At 40.2% G+C, this 16,429-nt stretch overlaps 16 non-coding genes across 16 annotated transcripts; all 16 read right to left on the minus strand.

Moving 5' to 3' along the window:
- Nucleotides 1-167: 167 nt before the first annotated feature.
- On the minus strand, nt 168-466 carry LOC148970370 (signal recognition particle RNA). Its single transcript, XR_016148922.1, has one exon.
- Nucleotides 467-1,417: 951 nt separating this feature from the next.
- Nucleotides 1,418-1,716, minus strand: LOC148970371 (signal recognition particle RNA). The gene has a single exon (XR_016148918.1).
- A 623-nt stretch (nt 1,717-2,339) lies between these two features.
- On the minus strand, nt 2,340-2,638 carry LOC148970372 (signal recognition particle RNA). Its single transcript, XR_016148975.1, has one exon.
- A 951-nt stretch (nt 2,639-3,589) lies between these two features.
- Nucleotides 3,590-3,888, minus strand: LOC148970373 (signal recognition particle RNA). Its single transcript, XR_016148889.1, has one exon.
- Nucleotides 3,889-4,511: 623 nt separating this feature from the next.
- On the minus strand, nt 4,512-4,810 carry LOC148970374 (signal recognition particle RNA). The gene has a single exon (XR_016148776.1).
- A 621-nt stretch (nt 4,811-5,431) lies between these two features.
- On the minus strand, nt 5,432-5,730 carry LOC148970375 (signal recognition particle RNA). Its single transcript, XR_016148915.1, has one exon.
- A 951-nt stretch (nt 5,731-6,681) lies between these two features.
- On the minus strand, nt 6,682-6,980 carry LOC148970376 (signal recognition particle RNA). The gene has a single exon (XR_016148731.1).
- A 624-nt stretch (nt 6,981-7,604) lies between these two features.
- Nucleotides 7,605-7,903, minus strand: LOC148970377 (signal recognition particle RNA). Its single transcript, XR_016148786.1, has one exon.
- A 622-nt stretch (nt 7,904-8,525) lies between these two features.
- On the minus strand, nt 8,526-8,824 carry LOC148970378 (signal recognition particle RNA). Its single transcript, XR_016148955.1, has one exon.
- A 950-nt stretch (nt 8,825-9,774) lies between these two features.
- LOC148970379 (signal recognition particle RNA) lies at nt 9,775-10,073 on the minus strand. Its single transcript, XR_016149022.1, has one exon.
- A 622-nt stretch (nt 10,074-10,695) lies between these two features.
- LOC148970380 (signal recognition particle RNA) lies at nt 10,696-10,994 on the minus strand. Its single transcript, XR_016149012.1, has one exon.
- Nucleotides 10,995-11,945: 951 nt separating this feature from the next.
- On the minus strand, nt 11,946-12,244 carry LOC148970381 (signal recognition particle RNA). The gene has a single exon (XR_016149040.1).
- A 624-nt stretch (nt 12,245-12,868) lies between these two features.
- Nucleotides 12,869-13,167, minus strand: LOC148970382 (signal recognition particle RNA). The gene has a single exon (XR_016149024.1).
- A 622-nt stretch (nt 13,168-13,789) lies between these two features.
- LOC148970383 (signal recognition particle RNA) lies at nt 13,790-14,088 on the minus strand. The gene has a single exon (XR_016148842.1).
- A 951-nt stretch (nt 14,089-15,039) lies between these two features.
- Nucleotides 15,040-15,338, minus strand: LOC148970384 (signal recognition particle RNA). Its single transcript, XR_016148945.1, has one exon.
- A 625-nt stretch (nt 15,339-15,963) lies between these two features.
- LOC148970385 (signal recognition particle RNA) lies at nt 15,964-16,262 on the minus strand. The gene has a single exon (XR_016148797.1).
- Nucleotides 16,263-16,429: the final 167 nt, after the last annotated feature.

A 16,429-nucleotide genomic window follows, 5' to 3' on the forward strand; every position in this document is an offset into this window, starting at 1 on the left:
GGCATTGGTGTAAATGTATCTAACAGGGAAGCCATATAGAAAAAATGTACTTTATTATAATAAATGAAGACTGGATTGGACAGTTTTATTTGGCCATTAAGGGCTTTATTTTATGTTAATTTGTTGTTGCTGTTATTTATTAGATTTCACAGAATAACTGTTCAGACAAAAGAATGGGTCTCACTGTATCGCTCAGGCAGCACTGCAGTGTCTATTCACAGGCACGATCCCACTACTGATCGCCACGGGGATTTTGACCTGCTTCGTCTCCGACCTGGGCCGGTTCACCCCTCCTTAGGCGACCTGGTGGTCCCGGGCTCCCCCAGGAACACCATATCGATACCGAACTTAGCGCGGACACCCAATCGACATAGTCCACTGCAGTACAGAACCCCTGAGCTCAAGAGATCCTCCAGCCTCAGCCTCCCAGTAGCTTGGACTACAGGCACGCGCCACTGCACCTGGCGAGAGCTGTGAGAATCAGCGCTGCTCCTGAATCCAGTGGCTCACAGCGCCCTCTAGTGTATGAAAACAAAATACCAGGGAATGATTAGGCAGGATCCGATGAACTAAAGCATTTTACAATCTCTTTGGTAGCTATATTGTTAAAGATAAGTAGTACATTGTCTTATTTATGCATTTTTTAATTGCTAAATTATTTTTGCACAACGCATTTAAATTATAGCTGTCCTACGCTATCTCACGACCAATTCGTACGAATTCGACGAATGATTAAAAAGTGGCTAATTCGTACTAATTCGTACAACCTCACTCATACGAATTCGTACGATTTGTCTAAACCCACATGATGGTTAGGTTTAGGGGCGGGGTAAGGGTCAGGTCATTCGTACGAATTTATACGAATTGGCCAATTCGTAAAATATGTACGATTTAGCAAAATCATACTAATTCGTACGAGTGAGGTCGTAAGAATTCTTACGAATTACCCACTTTTCAATCTTTCCTCGAATTCGTACGATTGGTCGTGAGATCGGCTTGAGCTGTGTAACCACATATAGGCCCTAGCCTGAGTTTTTATTTTTTTGTATTTTTTTTTAGCAACTAGCCTATTTCTCTTAATCTATTCTAATTGGTAACTTTAAAAATAAAAAGAAGTGATCTTAGCTTAACAAATCAATCATTTGCTTTATCTATAGATTTTCAGCTATTTGATCATTAAATATGTATTATAGGCTATTTTTAAAATACGGACAACTAAATTACATTTGTGAGACATTACAAAAATATAAGGCATTGGTGTAAATGTATCTAACAGGGAAGCCATATAGAAAAAATTTACTTTATTATGATAAATGAAGACTGGATTGGAAAGTTTTATTTGGCCATTAGTGGCTTTATTTTGTGTTCATTTGTTGTTGCTGCTGTTTATTAGATTCCACAGAATAACTGTTCACACAAAAGACCGAGTCTCGCTGTATCGCTCAGGCTGCACTGCAGAGTCTATTCACAGGCACGATCCCACTACTGATCGACACTGGGACTTTGACCTGCTTCGTCTCCGACCTGGGCCGGTTCACCCCTCCTTAGGCGACCTGGTGGTCCCGGGCTCCCCCAGAAGCACCATATCGATACCGAACTTAGCACGGACACCCGATCGACATAGTCCACTGCAGTCCAGAACCCCTGAGCTCAAGCAATCCACCAGCCTCAACCTCCCAGTAGCTTGGACTACAGGCGCGCGCCACTGCACCCGGCGAGAGCTGTGAGAATCAGCGCTGCTACTGAATCCAGTGGCTCACAGCGCCCTCTAGTGTATGAAAACAAAATACCAGGGAATGATTAGGCAGGATCCGATGAACTAAAGCATTTTACAATCTCTTTGGTAGCTATATTGTTAAAGGTAAGTAGTACATTGTCTTATTTATGCATTTTTAATTGCTAAATTATTTTTGCACAATACATTTAGATTATAGCTATCTAACCACATGTAGGCCCTAGCCTGAGTTTTTTTTTTTTTTTATCCACTAGCATATTTATCTTAATCTATTCTAATTGGTAACTTTAAAAATTAAATAAAGTGATCTTAGTTTAACAAATCAATCGTTTGCTTTATATATAGATTTTCAGCAGTTTGATCATTAAATATCTTTAATAGGCTATTTGTAAAATACGGACATCTAAACTACATTTGTGATACATTAAAAAATATAAGGCATTGGTGTAAATGTATCTAACAGGGAAGCCATATAGAAAAAATGTACTTTATTATAATAAATGAAGACTGGATTGGACAGTTTTATTTGGCCATTAAGGGCTTTATTTTATGTTCATTTGTTGTTGCTGTTATTTATTAGATTTCACAGAATAACTGTTCACACAAAAGAATGGGTCTCACTGTATCGCTCAGGCAGCACTGCAGTGTCTATTCCCAGGCACGATCCCACTACTGATCGTCACGGGGACTTTGACCTGCTTCGTCTCCGACCTGGGCCGGTTCACCCCTCCTTAGGCGACCTGGTGGTCCCGGGCTCCCCCAGGAACACCATATCGATACCGAACTTAGCGCGGACACCCAATCGACATAGTCCACTGCAGTCCAGAACCCCCGAGCTCAAGAGATCCACCAGCCTCAGCCTCCCAGTAGCTTGGACTACAGGCACGCGCCACTGCACCCGGCAAGAGCTGTGAGAATCAGCGCTGCTCCTGAATCCAGTGGCTCACAGCGCCCTCTAGTGTATGAAAACAAAATACCAGGGAATGATTAGGCAGGATCCGATGAACTAAAGCATTTTACAATCTCTTTGGTAGCTATATTGTTAAAGGTAAGTAGTACATTGTCTTATTTATGCATTTTTTAATTGCTAAATTATTTTTGCACAACGCATTTAAATTATAGCTGTCCTACGCTATCTCACGACCAATTCGTATGAATTCGACGAATGATTAAAAAGTGGCTAATTCGTACTAATTCGTACAACCTCACTCATACGAATTCGTACGATTTGTCTAAACCCACGTGATGGTTAGGTTTAGGGGCGGGGTAAGGGTCAGGTCATTCGTACGAATTTATACGAATTGGCCAATTCGTAAAATATGTACGATTTAGCAAAATCTTACTAATTCGTACGAGTGAGGTCGTAAGAATTCTTACGAATTACCCACTTTTTAATCATTCCTCGAATTCGTACGATTGGTCGTGAGATCGGCTTGAGCTGTGTAACCACATATAGGCCCTAGCCTGAGTTTTTATTTTTTTGTATTTTTTTTTAGCAACTAGCCTATTTCTCTTAATCTATTCTAATTGGTAACTTTAAAAATAAAAAGAAGTGATCTTAGCTTAACAAATCAATCATTTGCTTTATCTATAGATTTTCAGCTATTTGATCATTAAATATGTATTATAGGCTATTTTTAAAATACGGACAACTAAATTACATTTGTGAGACATTACAAAAATATAAGGCATTGGTGTAAATGTATCTAACAGGGAAGCCATATAGAAAAAATTTACTTTATTATGATAAATGAAGACTGGATTGGAAAGTTTTATTTGGCCATTAGTGGCTTTATTTTGTGTTCATTTGTTGTTGCTGCTGTTTATTAGATTCCACAGAATAACTGTTCACACAAAAGACCGAGTCTCGCTGTATCGCTCAGGCTGCACTGCAGAGTCTATTCACAGGCGCGATCCCACTACTGATCGACACGGGGACTTTGACCTGCTTCGTCTCCGACCTGGGCCGGTTCACCCCTCCTTAGGCGACCTGGTGGTCCCGGGCTCCCCCAGAAGCACCATATCGATACCGAACTTAGCACGGACACCCGATCGACATAGTCCACTGCAGTCCAGAACCCCTGAGCTCAAGCAATCCACCACCCTCAACCTCCCAGTAGCTTGGACTACAGGCGCGCGCAACTGCACCCGGCGAGAGCTGTGAGAATCAGCGCTGCTACTGAATCCAGTGGCTCACAGCGCCCTCTAGTGTATGAAAACAAAATACCAGGGAATGATTAGGCAGGATCCGATGAACTAAAGCATTTTACAATCTCTTTGGTAGCTATATTGTTAAAGGTAAGTAGTACATTGTCTTATTTATGCATTTTTTAATTGCTAAATTATTTTTGCACAATACATTTAGATTATAGCTATCTAACCACATGTAGGCCCTAGCCTGAGTTTTTTTTTTTTTTATCCACTAGCATATTTATCTTAATCTATTCTAATTGGTAACTTTAAAAATTAAATAAAGTGATCTTAGTTTAACAAATCAATCGTTTGCTTTATATATAGATTTTCAGCAGTTTGATCATTAAATATCTTTAATAGGCTATTTGTAAAATACGGACATCTAAACTACATTTGTGATACATTAAAAAATATAAGGCATTGGTGTAAATGTATCTAACAGGGAAGCCATATAGAAAAAATGTACTTTATTATAATAAATGAAGACTGGATTGGACAGTTTTATTTGGCCATTAAGGGCTTTATTTTATGTTCATTTGTTGTTGCTGTTATTTATTAGATTTCACAGAATAACTGTTCACACAAAAGAATGGGTCTCACTGTATCGCTCAGACTGCACTGCAGAGTCTATTCACAGGCGCGATCCCACTACTGATCGACACGGGGACTTTGACCTGCTTCGTCTCCGACCTGGGCCGGTTCACCCCTCCTTAGGCGACCTGGTGGTCCCGGGCTCCCCCAGAAGCACCATATCGATACCGAACTTAGCACGGACACCCGATCGACATAGTCCACTGCAGTCCAGAACCCCTGAGCTCAAGCAATCCACCAGCCTCAGCCTCCCAGTAGCTTGGACTACAGGCGCACGCCACTGCACCCGGCAAGAGCTGTGAGAATCAGCGCTGCTACTGAATCCAGTGGCTCACAGCGCCCTCTAGTGTATGAAAACAAAATACCAGGGAATGATTAGGCAGGATCCGATGAACTAAAGCATTTTACAATCTCTTTGGTAGCTATATTGTTAAAGGTAAGTAGTACATTGTCTTATTTATGCATTTTTTAATTGCTAAATTATTTTTGCACAATACATTTAAATTATAGCTATCTAACCACATGTAGGCCCTAGCCTGAGTTTTTTTTTTTTATCCACTAGCATATTTATCTTAATCTATTCTAATTGGTTACTTTAAAAATTAAATAAAGTGATCTTAGTTTAACAAATCAATCGTTTGCTTTATATATAGATTTTCAGCAGTTTGATCATTAAATATCTTTAATAGGCTATTTGTAAAATACGGACATCTAAACTACATTTGTGATACATTAAAAAATATAAGGCATTGGTGTAAATGTATCTAACAGGGAAGCCATATAGAAAAAATGTACTTTATTATAATAAATGAAGACTGGATTGGACAGTTTTATTTGGCCATTAAGGGCTTTATTTTATGTTCATTTGTTGTTGCTGTTATTTATTAGATTTCACAGAATAACTGTTCACACAAAAGAATGGGTCTCACTGTATCGCTCAGGCAGCACTGCAGTGTCTATTCACAGGCACGATCCCACTACTGATCGCCACGGGGATTTTGACCTGCTTCGTCTCCGACCTGGGCCGGTTCACCCCTCCTTAGGCGACCTGGTGGTCCCGGGCTCCCCCAGGAACACCATATCGATACCGAACTTAGCGCGGACACCCAATCGACATAGTCCACTGCAGTCCAGAACCCCTGAGCTCAAGAGATCCACCAGCCTCAGCCTCCCAGTAGCTTGGACTACAGGCGCGCGCCACTGCACCTGGCGAGAGCTGTGAGAATCAGCGCTGCTCCTGAATCCAGTGGCTCACAGCGCCCTCTAGTGTATGAAAACAAAATACCAGGGAATGATTAGGCAGGATCCGATGAACTAAAGCATTTTACAATCTCTTTTGTAGCTATATTGTTAAAGATAAGTAGTACATTGTCTTATTTATGCATTTTTTAATTGCTAAATTATTTTTGCACAACGCATTTAAATTATAGCTGTCCTACGCTATCTCACGACCAATTCGTACGAATTCGACGAATGATTAAAAAGTGGCTAATTCGTACTAATTCGTACAACCTCACTCATACGAATTCGTACGATTTGTCTAAACCCACGTGATGGTTAGGTTTAGGGGCGGGGTAAGGGTCAGGTCATTCGTACGAATTTATACGAATTGGCCAATTCGTAAAATGTGTACGATTTAGCAAAATCGTACTAATTCGTACGAGTGAGGTCGTAAGAATTCTTACGAATTACCCACTTTTTAATCATTCCTCGAATTCGTACGATTTGTCGTGAGATCGGCTTGAGCTGTGTAACCACATATAGGCCCTAGCCTGAGTTTTTATTTTTTTGTATTTTTTTTTAGCAACTAGCCTATTTCTCTTAATCTATTCTAATTGGTAACTTTAAAAATAAAAAGAAGTGATCTTAGCTTAACAAATCAATCATTTGCTTTATCTATAGATTTTCAGCTATTTGATCATTAAATATGTATTATAGGCTATTTTTAAAATACGGACAACTAAATTACATTTGTGAGACATTACAAAAATATAAGGCATTGGTGTAAATGTATCTAACAGGGAAGCCATATAGAAAAAATTTACTTTATTATGATAAATGAAGACTGGATTGGAAAGTTTTATTTGGCCATTAGTGGCTTTATTTTGTGTTCATTTGTTGTTGCTGCTGTTTATTAGATTCCACAGAATAACTGTTCACACAAAAGACCGAGTCTCGCTGTATCGCTCAGGCTGCACTGCAGAGTCTATTCACAGGCGCGATCCCACTACTGATCAACACGGGGACTTTGACCTGCTTCGTCTCCGACCTGGGCCGGTTCACCCCTCCTTAGGCGACCTGGTGGTCCCGGGCTCCCCCAGAAGCACCATATCGATACCGAACTTAGCACGGACACCCGATCGACATAGTCCACTGCAGTCCAGAACCCCTGAGCTCAAGCAATCCACCAGCCTCAGCCTCCCAGTAGCTTGGACTACAGGCGCGCGCCACTGCACCCGGCGAGAGCTGTGAGAATCAGCGCTGCTACTGAATCCAGTGGCTCACAGCGCCCTCTAGTGTATGAAAACAAAATACCAGGGAATGATTAGGCAGGATCCGATGAACTAAAGCATTTTACAATCTCTTTGGTAGCTATATTGTTAAAGGTAAGTAGTACATTGTCTTATTTATGCATTTTTTAATTGCTAAATTATTTTTGCACAATACATTTAAATTATAGCTATCTAACCACATGTAGGCCCTAGCCTGAGTTTTTTTTATTTTTTATCCACTAGCATATTTATCTTAATCTATTCTAATTGGTAACTTTAAAAATTAAATAAAGTGATCTTAGTTTAACAAATCAATCGTTTGCTTTATATATAGATTTTCAGCAGTTTGATCATTAAATATCTTTAATAGGCTATTTGTAAAATACGGACATCTAAACTACATTTGTGATACATTAAAAAATATAAGGCATTGGTGTAAATGTATCTAACAGGGAAGCCATATAGAAAAAATGTACTTTATTATAATAAATGAAGACTGGATTGGACAGTTTTATTTGGCCATTAAGGGCTTTATTTTATGTTCATTTGTTGTTGCTGTTATTTATTAGATTTCACAGAATAACTGTTCACACAAAAGAATGGGTCTCACTGTATCGCTCAGGCTGCACTGCAGAGTCTATTCACAGGCGCGATCCCACTACTGATCGACACGGGGACTTTGACCTGCTTCGTCTCCGACCTGGGCCGGTTCACCCCTCCTTAGGCGACCTGGTGGTCCCGGGCTCCCCCAGAAGCACCATATCGATACCGAACTTAGCACGGACACCCGATCGACATAGTCCACTGCAGTCCAGAACCCCTGAGCTCAAGCAATCCACCAGCCTCAGCCTCCCAGTAGCTTGGACTACAGGCACGCGCCACTGCACCCGGCGAGAGCTGTGAGAATCAGCGCTGCTACTGAATCCAGTGGCTCACAGCGCCCTCTAGTGTATGAAAACAAAATACCAGGGAATGATTAGGCAGGATCCGATGAACTAAAGCATTTTACAATCTCTTTGGTAGCTATATTGTTAAAAGTAAGTAGTACATTGTCTTATTTATGCATTTTTTAATTGCTAAATTATTTTTGCACAATACATTTAAATTATAGCTATCTAACCACATGTAGGCCCTAGCCTGAGTTTTTTTTTTTTTATCCACTAGCATATTTATCTTAATCTATTCTAATTGGTAACTTTAAAAATTAAATAAAGTGATCTTAGTTTAACAAATCAATCGTTTGCTTTATATATAGATTTTCAGCAGTTTGATCATTAAATATCTTTAATAGGCTATTTGTAAAATACGGACATCTAAACTACATTTGTGATACATTAAAAAATATAAGGCATTGGTGTAAATGTATCTAACAGGGAAGCCATATAGAAAAAATGTACTTTATTATAATAAATGAAGACTGGATTGGACAGTTTTATTTGGCCATTAAGGGCTTTATTTTATGTTCATTTGTTGTTGCTGTTATTTATTAGATTTCACAGAATAACTGTTCAGACAAAAGAATGGGTCTCACTGTATCGCTCAGGCAGCACTGCAGTGTCTATTCACAGGCACGATCCCACTACTGATCGCCACGGGGATTTTGACCTGCTTCGTCTCCGACCTGGGCCGGTTCACCCCTCCTTAGGCGACCTGGTGGTCCCGGGCTCCCCCAGGAACACCATATCGATACCGAACTTAGCGCGGACACCCAATCGACATAGTCCACTGCAGTACAGAACCCCTGAGCTCAAGAGATCCACCAGCCTCAGCCTCCCAGTAGCTTGGACTACAGGCACGCGCCACTGCACCTGGCGAGAGCTGTGAGAATCAGCGCTGCTCCTGAATCCAGTGGCTCACAGCGCCCTCTAGTGTATGAAAACAAAATACCAGGGAATGATTAGGCAGGATCCGATGAACTAAAGCATTTTACAATCTCTTTGGTAGCTATATTGTTAAAGATAAGTAGTACATTGTCTTATTTATGCATTTTTTAATTGCTAAATTATTTTTGCACAACGTATTTAAATTATAGCTGTCCTACGCTATCTCACGGCCAATTCGTACGAATTCGACGAATGATTAAAAAGTGGCTAATTCGTACTAATTCGTACAACCTCACTCATACGAATTCGTACGATTTGTCTAAACCCACGTGATGGTTAGGTTTAGGGGCGGGGTAAGGGTCAGGTCATTCGTACAAATTCATACGAATTGGCCAATTCGTAAAATATGTACGATTTAGCAAAATCGTACTAATTCGTACGAGTGAGGTCGTAAGAATTCTTACGAATTACCCACTTTTTAATCATTCCTCGAATTCGTACGATTGGTCGTGAGATCGGCTTGAGCTGTCTAACCACATATAGGCCCTAGCCTGAGTTTTATTTTTTTGTATTTTTTTTTAGCAACTAGCCTATTTCTCTTAATCTATTCTAATTGGTAACTTTAAAAATAAAATGAAGTGATCTTACCTTAACAAATCAATCATTTGCTTTATCTATAGATTTTCAGCTGTTTGATCATTAAATATGTATTATAGGCTATTTTTAAAATACGGACAACTAAATTACATTTGTGAGACATTACAAAAATATAAGGCATTGGTGTAAATGTATCTAACAGGGAAGCCATATAGAAAAAATTTACTTTATTATGATAAATGAAGACTGGATTGGAAAGTTTTATTTGGCCATTAGTGGCTTTATTTTGTGTTCATTTGTTGTTGCTGCTGTTTATTAGATTCCACAGAATAACTGTTCACACAAAAGACCGAGTCTCGCTGTATTGCTCAGGCTGCACTGCAGAGTCTATTCACAGGCGCGATCCCACTACTGATCGACACGGGGACTTTGACCTGCTTCGTCTCCGACCTGGGCCAGTTCACCCCTCCTTAGGCGACCTGGTGGTCCCGGGCTCCCCCAGAAGCACCATATCGATACCGAACTTAGCACGGACACCCGATCGACATAGTCCACTGCAGTCCAGAACCCCTGAGCTCAAGCAATCCACCAGCCTCAGCCTCCCAGTAGCTTGGACTACAGGCGCGCGCCACTGCACCCGGCGAGAGCTGTGAGAATCAGCGCTGCTACTGAATCCAGTGGCTCACAGCGCCCTCTAGTGTATGAAAACAAAATACCAGGGAATGATTAGGCAGGATCCGATGAACTAAAGCATTTTACAATCTCTTTGGTAGCTATATTGTTAAAGGTAAGTAGTACATTGTCTTATTTATGCATTTTTTAATTGCTAAATTATTTTTGCACAATACATTTAAATTATAGCTATCTAACCACATGTAGGCCCTAGCCTGAGTTTTTTTTTTTTTATCCACTAGCATATTTATCTTAATCTATTCTAATTGGTAACTTTAAAAATTAAATAAAGTGATCTTAGTTTAACAAATCAATCGTTTGCTTTATATATAGATTTTCAGCAGTTTGATCATTAAATATCTTTAATAGGCTATTTGTAAAATACGGACATCTAAACTACATTTGTGATACATTAAAAAATATAAGGCATTGGTGTAAATGTATCTAACAGGGAAGCCATATAGAAAAAATGTACTTTATTATAATAAATGAAGACTGGATTGGACAGTTTTATTTGGCCATTAAGGGCTTTATTTTATGTTCATTTGTTGTTGCTGTTATTTATTAGATTTCACAGAATAACTGTTCAGACAAAAGAATGGGTCTCACTGTATCGCTCAGGCAGCACTGCAGTGTCTATTCACAGGCACGATCCCACTACTGATCGCCAAGGGAATTTTGACCTGCTTCGTCTCCGACCTGGGCCGGTTCACCCCTCCTTAGGCGACCTGGTGGTCCCGGGCTCCCCCAGGAACACCATATCGATACCGAACTTAGCGCGGACACCCAATCGACATAGTCCACTGCAGTCCAGAACCCCTGAGCTCAAGAGATCCACCAGCCTCAGCCTCCCAGTAGCTTGGACTACAGGCACGCGCCACTGCACCCGGCGAGAGCTGTGAGAATCAGCGCTGCTCCTGAATGAAGTGGCTCACAGCGCCCTCTAGTGTATGAAAACAAAATACCAGGGAATGATTAGGCAGGATCCGATGAACTAAAGCATTTTACAATCTCTTTGGTAGCTATATTGTTAAAGATAAGTAGTACATTGTCTTATTTATGCATTTTTTAATTGCTAAATTATTTTTGCACAACGCATTTAAATTATAGCTGTCCTACGCTATCTCACGACCAATTCGTACGAATTCGACGAATGATTAAAAAGTGGCTAATTCGTACTAATTCGTACAACCTCACTCATACGAATTCGTACGATTTGTCTAAACCCACGTGATGGTTAGGTTTAGGGGCGGGGTAAGGGTCAGGTCATTCGTACGAATTCATACGAATTGGCCAATTCGTAAAATATGTACGATTTAGCAAAATCGTACTAATTCGTACGAGTGAGGTCGTAAGAATTCTTACGAATTACCCACTTTTTAATCATTCCTCGAATTCGTACGATTGGTCGTGAGATCGGCTTGAGCTGTCTAAACACATATAGGCCCTAGCCTGAGTTTTTATTTTTTTGTATTTTTTTTTAGCAACTAGCCTGTTTCTCTTAATCTATTCTAATTGGTAACTTTAAAAATAAAATGAAGTGATCTTACCTTAACAAATCAATCATTTGCTTTATCTATAGATTTTCAGCTGTTTGATCATTAAATATGTATTATAGGCTATTTTTAAAATACGGACAACTAAATTACATTTGTGAGACATTACAAAAATATAAGGCATTGGTGTAAATGTATCTAACAGGGAAGCCATATAGAAAAAATTTACTTTATTATGATAAATGAAGACTGGATTGGAAAGTTTTATTTGGCCATTAGTGGCTTTATTTTGTGTTCATTTGTTGTTGCTGCTGTTTATTAGATTCCACAGAATAACTGTTCACACAAAAGACCGAGTCTCGCTGTATCGCTCAGGCTGCACTGCAGAGTCTATTCACAGGCGCGATCCCACTACTGATCGACACGGGGACTTTGACCTGCTTCGTCTCCGACCTGGGCCGGTTCACCCCTCCTTAGGCGACCTGGTGGTCCCGGGCTCCCCCAGAAGCACCATATCGATACCGAACTTAGCACGGACACCCGATCGACATAGTCCACTGCAGTCCAGAACCCCTGAGCTCAAGCAATCCACCAGCCTCAGCCTCCCAGTAGCTTGGACTACAGGCGCGCGCCACTGCACCCGGCGAGAGCTGTGAGAATCAGCGCTGCTACTGAATCCAGTGGCTCACAGCGCCCTCTAGTGTATGAAAACAAAATACCAGGGAATGATTAGGCAGGATCCGATGAACTAAAGCATTTTACAATCTCTTTGGTAGCTATATTGTTAAAGGTAAGTAGTACATTGTCTTATTTATGCATTTTTTAATTGCTAAATTATTTTTGCACAATACATTTAAATTATAGCTATCTAACCACATGTAGGCCCTAGCCTGAGTTTTTTTTTTTTTTTATCCACTAGCATATTTATCTTAATCTATTCTAATTGGTAACTTTAAAAATTAAATAAAGTGATCTTAGTTTAACAAATCAATCGTTTGCTTTATATATAGATTTTCAGCAGTTTGATCATTAAATATCTTTAATAGGCTATTTGTAAAATACGGACATCTAAACTACATTTGTGATACATTAAAAAATATAAGGCATTGGTGTAAATGTATCTAACAGGGAAGCCATATAGAAAAAATGTACTTTATTATAATAAATGAAGACTGGATTGGACAGTTTTATTTGGCCATTAAGGGCTTTATTTTATTTTCATTTGTTGTTGCTGTTATTTATTAGATTTCACAGAATAACTGTTCACACAAAAGAATGGGTCTCACTGTATCGCTCAGGCTGCACTGCAGAGTCTATTCACAGGCGCGATCCCACTACTGATCGACACGGGGACTTTGACCTGCTTCGTCTCCGACCTGGGCCGGTTCACCCCTCCTTAGGCGACCTGGTGGTCCCGGGCTCCCCCAGAATCACCATATCGATACCGAACTTAGCACGGACACCCGATCGACATAGTCCACTGCAGTCCAGAACCCCTGAGCTCAAGCGATCCACCAGCCTCAGCCTCCCAGTAGCTTGGACTACAGGCGCGCGCCACTGCACCCGGCGAGAGCTGTGAGAATCAGCGCTGCTACTGAATCCAGTGGCTCACAGCGCCCTCTAGTGTATGAAAACAAAATACCAGGGAATGATTAGGCAGGATCCGATGAACTAAAGCATTTTACAATCTCTTTGGTAGCTATATTGTTAAAGGTAAGTAGTACATTGTCTTATTTATGCATTTTTTAATTGCTAAATTATTTTTGCACAATACATTTAAATTATAGCTATCTAACCACATGTAGGCCCTAGCCTGAGTTTTTTTTTTTTTATCCACTAGCATATTTATCTTAATCTATTCTAATTGGTAACTTTAAAAATTAAATAAAGTGATCTTAGTTTAACAAATCAATCGTTTGCTTTATATATAGATTTTCAGCAGTTTGATCATTAAATATCTTTAATAGGCTATTTGTAAAATACGGACATCTAAACTACATTTGTGATACATTAAAAAATATAAGGCATTGGTGTAAATGTATCTAACAGGGAAGCCATATAGAAAAAATGTACTTTATTATAATAAATGAAGACTGGATTGGACAGTTTTATTTGGCCATTAAGGGCTTTATTTTATGTTCATTTGTTGTTGCTGTTATTTATTAGATTTCACAGAATAACTGTTCACACAAAAGAATGGGTCTCACTGTATCGCTCAGGCAGCACTGCAGTGTCTATTCACAGGCACGATCCCACTACTGATCGACACGGGGATTTTGACCTGCTTCGTCTCCGACCTGGGCCGGTTCACCCCTCCTTAGGCGACCTGGTGGTCCCGGGCTCCCCCAGGAACACCATATCGATACCGAACTTAGCGCGGACACCCAATCGACATAGTCCACTGCAGTCCAGAACCCCTGAGCTCAAGAGATCCACCAGCCTCAGCCTCCCAGTAGCTTGGACTACAGGCACGCGCCACTGCACCCGGCGAGAGCTGTGAGAATCAGCGCTGCTCCTGAATGAAGTGGCTCACAGCGCCCTCTAGTGTATGAAAACAAAATACCAGGGAATGATTAGGCAGGATCCGATGAACTAAAGCATTTTACAATCTCTTTGGTAGCTATATTGTTAAAGATAAGTAGTACATTGTCTTATTTATGCATTTTTTAATTGCTAAATTATTTTTGCACAACGCATTTAAATTATAGCTGTCCTACGCTATCTCACGACCAATTCGTACGAATTCGACCAATGATTAAAAAGTGGCTAATTCGTACTAATTCGTACAACCTCACTCATACGAATTCGTACGATTTGTCTAAACCCACGTGATGGTTAGGTTTAGGGGCGGGGTAAGGGTCAGGTCATTCGTACGAATTCATACGAATTGGCCAATTCGTAAAATATGTACGATTTAGCAAAATCGTACTAATTCGTACGAGTGAGGTCGTAAGAATTCTTACGAATTACCCACTTTTTAATCATTCCTCGAATTCGTACGATTGGTCGTGAGATCGGCTTGAGCTGTCTAAACACATATAGGCCCTAGCCTGAGTTTTTATTTTTTTGTATTTTTTTTTAGCAACTAGCCTGTTTCTCTTAATCTATTCTAATTGGTAACTTTAAAAATAAAATGAAGTGATCTTACCTTAACAAATCAATCATTTGCTTTATCTATAGATTTTCAGCTGTTTGATCATTAAATATGTATTATAGGCTATTTTTAAAATACGGACAACTAAATTACATTTGTGAGACATTACAAAAATATAAGGCATTGGTGTAAATGTATCTAACAGGGAAGCCATATAGAAAAAATTTACTTTATTATGATAAATGAAGACTGGATTGGAAAGTTTTATTTGGCCATTAGTGGCTTTATTTTGTGTTCATTTGTTGTTGCTGCTGTTTATTAGATTCCACAGAATAACTGTTCACACAAAAGACCGAGTCTCGCTGTATCGCTCAGGCTGCACTGCAGAGTCTATTCACAGGCGCGATCCCACTACTGATCGACACGGGGACTTTGACCTGCTTCGTCTCCGACCTGGGCCGGTTCACCCCTCCTTAGGCGACCTGGTGGTCCCGGGCTCCCCCAGAAGCACCATATCGATACCGAACTTAGCACGGACACCCGATCGACATAGTCCACTGCAGTCCAGAACCCCTGAGCTCAAGCGATCCACCAGCCTCAGCCTCCCAGTAGCTTGGACTACAGGCGCGCGCCACTGCACCCGGCGAGAGCTGTGAGAATCAGCGCTGCTCCTGAATCCAGTGGCTCACAGCGCCCTCTAGTGTATGAAAACAAAATACCAGGGAATGATTAGGCAGGATCCGATGAACTAAAGCATTTTACAATCTCTTTGGTAGCTATATTGTTAAAGGTAAGTAGTACATTGTCTTATTTATGCATTTTTTAATTGCTAAATTATTTTTGCACAATACATTTAAATTATAGCTATCTAACCACATGTAGGCCCTAGCCTGAGTTTTTTTTTTTTTTTTATCCACTAGCATATTTATCTTAATCTATTCTAATTGGTAACTTTAAAAATTAAATAAAGTGATCTTAGTTTAACAAATCAATCGTTTGCTTTATATATAGATTTTCAGCAGTTTGATCATTAAATATCTTTAATAGGCTATTTGTAAAATACGGACATCTAAACTACATTTGTGATACATTAAAAAATATAAGGCATTGGTGTAAATGTATCTAACAGGGAAGCCATATAGAAAAAATGTACTTTATTATAATAAATGAAGACTGGATTGGACAGTTTTATTTGGCCATTAAGGGCTTTATTTTATTTTCATTTGTTGTTGCTGTTATTTATTAGATTTCACAGAATAACTGTTCACACAAAAGAATGGGTCTCACTGTATCGCTCAGGCAGCACTGCAGAGTCTATTCACAGGCGCAATCCCACTACTGATCGACACGGGGACTTTGACCTGCTTCGTCTCCGACCTGGGCCGGTTCACCCCTCCTTAGGCGACCTGGTGGTCCCGGGCTCCCCCAGAAGCACCATATCGATACCGAACTTAGCACGGACACCCGATCGACATAGTCCACTGCAGTCCAGAACCCCTGAGCTCAAGCGATCCACCAGCCTCAGCCTCCCAGTAGCTTGGACTACAGGCGCGCGCCACTGCACCCGGCGAGAGCTGTGAGAATCAGTGCTGCTACTGAATCCAGTGGCTCACAGCGCCCTCTAGTGTATGAAAACAAAATACCAGGGAATGATTAGGCAGGATCCGATGAACTAAAGCATTTTACAATCTCTTTGGTAGCTATATTGTTAAAGGTAAGTAGTACATTGTCTTATT

Source organism: Pimephales promelas, chromosome 21 (genome assembly GCF_988280905.1).
Source record: "Pimephales promelas chromosome 21, fPimPro1.hap1.1, whole genome shotgun sequence".
Lineage (NCBI taxonomy): Eukaryota > Metazoa > Chordata > Actinopteri > Cypriniformes > Leuciscidae > Pimephales > Pimephales promelas.